At 30.8% G+C, this 6,000-nt stretch overlaps 1 long non-coding RNA gene across 1 annotated transcript; it reads left to right on the top strand.

Annotated features, from left to right (window-relative positions):
- The first annotated feature begins 3,346 nt into the window (after window positions 1–3,346).
- On the top strand, window positions 3,347–5,376 carry LOC125671049 (uncharacterized). The gene is made up of 3 exons (XR_007368471.2): window positions 3,347–3,612; window positions 3,825–3,987; window positions 4,554–5,376. It is a non-coding gene; the product is annotated as an uncharacterized LOC125671049 (long non-coding RNA).
- Window positions 5,377–6,000: the final 624 nt, after the last annotated feature.

The raw sequence follows: 6,000 nt of genomic DNA, 5'->3' as shown, positions 1-6,000 counted from the left end.
GCTTCTGTTGTGACAGTAAACAAAACATCAAGCTTGTAAATATCATGATTCCTAGGGTAGAAATTCTGACTCCAGGAGGAACCAAACTTGATATATAGTGTTTATGTGTAAAACATTTAAATTTAGATAACATCTTCCTTAATGCTATTGATGCTTTTAGGTAAAGAAGGAACAGGTAATTGTAAATTTCATGACCTCGATCAGTGATAATAATAATAAAATTTATATACATGCAGCCTTATATAAAACAGTTTATTACTCTAAGGTGCTTTACACAATCTGATTAAAATAAGATCTTTGATCCGCTCCGTTATTGTTATGTCGTTACAATAAGATCTTTGATCCGCTCCGTTATTGTTATGGAGCGGATCAAAGATCTTATTTATAACAATAATGGAGTGGATCAAAGATCTTATTTTAATCAGATTGTGCTTTACAAGGGCAAGAAGAGGAATGCAACAATAAAATAGAATTAAATGACATTATGACAACTTATACATGTATCTGTAAATTAAATTATCAAAATAAAACACTATGATTAAGATCAATAGCTAAAAGTTGGTTGGTTTTTTGGTTGTTTTTTTTTGGTATTTGATAATTAAAAACACAGTTTATATATACATGTTAGAATCTAAAGGTTTTGATACTAGCTTTAAAATAGATGGAACCAAAATGGTCATACCCATATCGAAAATAAATATGAAAATGATACAAGAAAATAATACTAAAATGATACCAAAAAAATATATTTTTAATGACCAAATTTGGAACCATCTAAATCTTGGTTCCAAATTAGGTCAAAAATAATACACTTTCTAAATAATGAAACACACAAAAATATATTTTTAATATACTTTATTTCTTAGTAAAAATACAAAAATGATACATTTGATGTATTATTTCTATACTCTTGTATTATTTATGTATTAAATCCCAATTTAAAGTACAAAAATAATACATTTTGGAGTAGGATTAAAAAAGTACAAAAAAAATACAAAGTGTATTAATTTTGTATTATTTGGTTCACCTTGAAAAAATAGGGAAAAAAATATGATTTGTATTAATTTTGTATCAACATATTATTTTTGTATTATTTGGTTCACCTTGAAAAATTAAAATAGGAAAAAAATATGAATTGTATTAAATTTGTATCAACATCTAAGTATTCAAAGATGGGGAATAGAAATAATACATTACCAAAAAAAAAGTATAAAAACAATACATATTTGAAAAAATACAAAAAAAATACATTTTGTATTTCAAAAAAAGTACAAGAATGATACACAAAAAGTATATTAATGTGCCAAAAATAATACAATTCAGTGCCTAGAAAAGTAAAAAGAATTGTAAAAAACATGTTTTAATAGTTTTTGAAAGCAGCTTTCAATCACATTTTAAGAAAGAAATCTGACATCTTTAAAAATATATGAATAAAACCTTCAGTCAAATCAACTTAGTTATGCAAAATCAATCAAAAGCAAGGGGAAACAAGATGTGTTTGTGAAACACAAATGTCCCCGATAATGACCAATCCCAGAGATGGCCAAGGTCACAAGGACAAATATCTTGGTACCAGTAGAAAGATCTGTCACAAGAAATGCTCATGTACAATATTAAAGCTCTAATATTTACCATTTAGAAGTTATGACCAATGTAAAAATAAAACTAAAAGTAGGTCAAATGTCAAGGTCAAAAGGTTTAGTACCAACGAAAAGGTCTTGTCACAAGGAATACTCATGTGAAATATCAAAGCTCTATCACTTACAGTTCAAAAGTTATTAACAAGGTTAAAGTTTTCAAAAAGGTCAAACTCCAAGGTCAAAGGGTCAAAAGTGTTGGTACTCACGGAAAGGTCTTGTCACAAGGAATGCTCATGTGAAATATTAAAGCTCTACCACTTACTGTTCAAAAGTTATAAGCAAAGTTAAAGTTTTCAAAAAGTAGGTCAAACTCAAAGGTCAAGGTTACAGGGTCAAAAATGTTGGTACTCACGGAAAGGTCTTGTCACAAGGAATACTCATGTGAAATATCAAAGCTCTATCACTTACAGTTCAAAAGTTATTAGCAAGGTTAAAGTTTCAGACAGGATGACAGACAGGACAAAAGCAATATGCCAATAAATTGCTAGATGTTTAATCAGTATTTTATACATATCTAGCCTGTCCATGATGTTATATGGTACATACATATCTAGTCTGTCAGTGAGCTGATGATATGGTATGTACATATCTAGTCTGCCCATGATCTTATATGGTATACATATCTAGTCTGTCTGTGACCTTATATGGTATTCATATCTAGTCTGTCCATGATCTTCATAACACATCAGTCTTGAGACTCATCCTCCCTCTGCTTCTGCCGTTTCTTCTGCGTTGCAAAGTGCACTAACTTTGTTCCTAAGGGCTATCTTCAAGTCACACCACTTGTTGTCAGCCTTGACCACTGCATAATCTGTAATAGAATATTATAAAAAAATATATATATAAAACATTATCATATAGTCTATCTATTGTCCCTTTATAATCTATACAAATGCAAACGGTTCATATCACATATTCACCGGATTTGAGACCATATTCACTGGAGGTACCCCTTCTGGAAATCCTGGATCTGCTGCTGTCCACCCCCCCCCCCCCCCTTCTATATAGATCTATGACTATAGTGTGGAAACTGGACAAGCTTGAACTATGCAGGACGAGTAAACCAACCCCCCCCCCTCGATCTTTTTTTTTTTAAATTGGACCGCTAAGGCCTAGGTTTTGTTTTGGAATATAGGCCTAGCTATAATTTTCAGAAAATTATAAAGTCAACTTTACTTTGAAAAACTGTCCTTCCATACTACATAAACTGAAATAGTTTCATCTGCTGCAAAATAAAGAAATCTTGGGCATTACTTTAACTTACCATGTTGTGATGATCACAAGAACTTTACGTACACCCGGCCCAAAACGTCTGGACATGCTGTTCTTGCAGGATGTCACCTTCCTTATATATTCCGTGATTCTGGACTCCGGTCCTCATTCCACTCAACCACGGAATATTTAGCAATTTATGCAAAATAACCTCCGAAATATTGCGACAGTCTAATCACTTTGAAAATGGCAGCGTCACACATTCAACCAATCAAATTTGAGAGCTACAGATTTTGGAACTTCGACCAATCTCGTTAAAGTACGAAGACGGCCGAAAATTCTAGTCTTGTATTTATCTTTCGTAAATATGCTGTTATTATCTCGTTTGTTTAAATTTTCTGCTATTAGAAACTAATTCATAATTCATAGCTGTTTTTTTAAAACAAATACTAAGATTGTAATAATTTAAAATTGATTACGGAGTCACCCGAACTCTATCTACAGTCACTTCCGCTTCCATATTTTGAAATCGTCGATCTGTGAACATTGTGAGGAAAGGAAAGCAAAACAATGGGAGAAACACGTGGAGAGTATACAATCTATTTTGTGGACAACTTGTTAAAGGCTCCTAGAGTATTCTTATGGGGTAAGCGACGTGTATAACACTGGAAGAAGCAGTCCTACCAAACTTGAAAAGCCACGAGGTCGAGTGGTAATGGCGCGCCCGTGCCGATGAACTTGCACGTTGTTTTCACAATCGGTATGCATTTTTCTTATTCGTTTTCTTTAATATTATTATTTGATAAATCCTATAATTGCGTATTTGAGAAATAGATATTTATTTTTCAAAGTGACTTGTGGTAAAATCGCACCTGATAGTTGCCCGATGATGATCAATGTGAAATAATATATCGTTGTTTAAGTTCATAAATTTTAGTTGTGTTTGTTTTCATGTTACCAATTCTATCATAGGTTTTCCCAACTGCCGACTATTCCTTGTCAGATAATCCTAAAAATCCGGGAGATATAGCATAGCCTATCTAACTTTGAAGTTTGAGGAAGCAGACTGACTTTGAAGACGACAATGATGTTGATTGAATAATACCAGGATGCAGCATTGCAGAAAGTAATGACGGTAAACGTAATTCAATTCTTTAACATGAAATATTCAATTTATGACCTTTAATAAACCCAAGTAACTGTTGATAGAGTATGTCCACAAAAAATAATAAGCATGTTACAATCACAGACACCTAAAATTTTAACAGTAAGTTGCATGTATTCATTTATAGGGAGGGGTGTGATATATGTTTTTTCAATCTATGGCATTATTTGTAACTTAAGGATAAAATTTCAGGTGCCTGTGTTACAGTTTTAAAAAAAAAATTCTTTCATTAGAGGACATTGAAGATATATATATATATGCCCCTGCGGTTGAATTTAAAAAAAACAAAATTAACTCTGTGAACCTGTAGATCAAAGTGTCAGACATCTTTAGAATGAATTGTATGAACAACAATGCTGCACATCAGCATACTTTTGTTGAAGTGCTAACACGCTTCGTAAAGCATGCTGGTATAAAACAGTAACAAGTAAAGTTCATGCCCTCATTTATTTTTGAAAATGAAATTTTTTTTTTTGAAAATTAAAATTGCAGAGAAAATGTTCAATTTCAGTTGATTTCTTGTGTTTCATTTTCAGGTATCTGACATGTCTTATGCCAATCAATTCCTCCAGAAGATGACACAAACTTTAAATTATGGAAGTTGCGAGCAAGAATTTTTCAAGGGAATGTCAGATGGAGAAGAAACATCAGTCAACAAGACAGTACTAGTGTAAAATGATAAAGTATCTGTAATAGGTGCTTACCATATTCTGCCTATTGTGGATTCAGTGATGGTTTTTCAAACGAACTATGCTCATCAACCAAATGTCCTTAAAATTTGTGGAGTGCAGAGCCACTTTCAGGCGAGACAGTAGTGTGGTTCATTTTAGTGGACATGATTTTAGACGAGATGTGCTTTGTGAAACTTGAAACATTGTTCATTCATCATAGTGTAATGAGAACTGTTGTGGTCCATCATTCTATGCTTTAGTGAAGTAATGGATATAATGTGAAGTACATGTGTAAATGCTCATATTCTGCACAACATATTTTTCAGTGACATTATTTCTTTGAGACCAAGCTCTGGACAGTTGATAGCCATTTATGTGTAGGACTTTATTTATTTTTCTGTGTGTGCAATAGCAACTGTCACTTGCAGTAAACCCAAACAAAATGGAGAAATAATTTGTTGAGTTCAGAGATTACAATTTTTATTGTGTTATTTTGATGAGAAGATAGTATTAATAAGGTACAATGGTACATTGTATCTTATTGAAAAGCTTATTTAAGAGTTATCAGTAGAATTAGACTGCATGACAATTATTAGAATGGGAAACCTAGATGAAGTCAAAAGAAACTATACTGTATTTTACAGACTGTCCTGGAAATATCATGCAATAAATAATGTCTCCAGTGTTATTTAGAAGTATACTTCCTTATTATTTCATTATGCATGCAACTGATAAAGTTGTCTAAACTTAAAAGTTTGAAATCTTTACTGTGAAGTTGAGAAGCTAAATCTTGCATCATGTTTTCCACAAGTTATAAGTTTTATATTTCAATTTAAAAATTAGTCAATTTTTATACAATGAAAATCACTGGGAAATTTTTTTAAGTCCAATTATAATACAAAATTAATACATATAAAATCAAAGATTGGGATTAAAAATGACTAAGTTAAAAAAAAATACAATTATGATACAGTGAAAAATCACTGAAATTTTTTAAGTCCAATTATAATACAAAATTAATACATATAAATTAAAAGATTTAGATTAAAAATGGCTAAGTTTTTAAAAAAATACAATTTTAATACAGTGAAAATGACTAAGTTTAATTTTGATACAAAAATAATATGCTTGAAAAAAAACTAAGTCCCTAAAAATACAAAAATAATATATTGAAAATAATCTAAGTCCAAAATGATACAAAAATAATACCCTTTAAAAAATCAAAGTCAGAATTTAATATAAAAATGAGTTACCCAATTTTTTTGTGATACAAAAATAATATATTTTTTTTATATTATTTCAAAAAAGTACA

This window comes from Ostrea edulis, chromosome 7 (genome assembly GCF_947568905.1).
Source record: "Ostrea edulis chromosome 7, xbOstEdul1.1, whole genome shotgun sequence".
NCBI lineage: Eukaryota > Metazoa > Mollusca > Bivalvia > Ostreida > Ostreidae > Ostrea > Ostrea edulis.
This window is presented reverse-complemented; position numbering and strand designations above follow the sequence as displayed.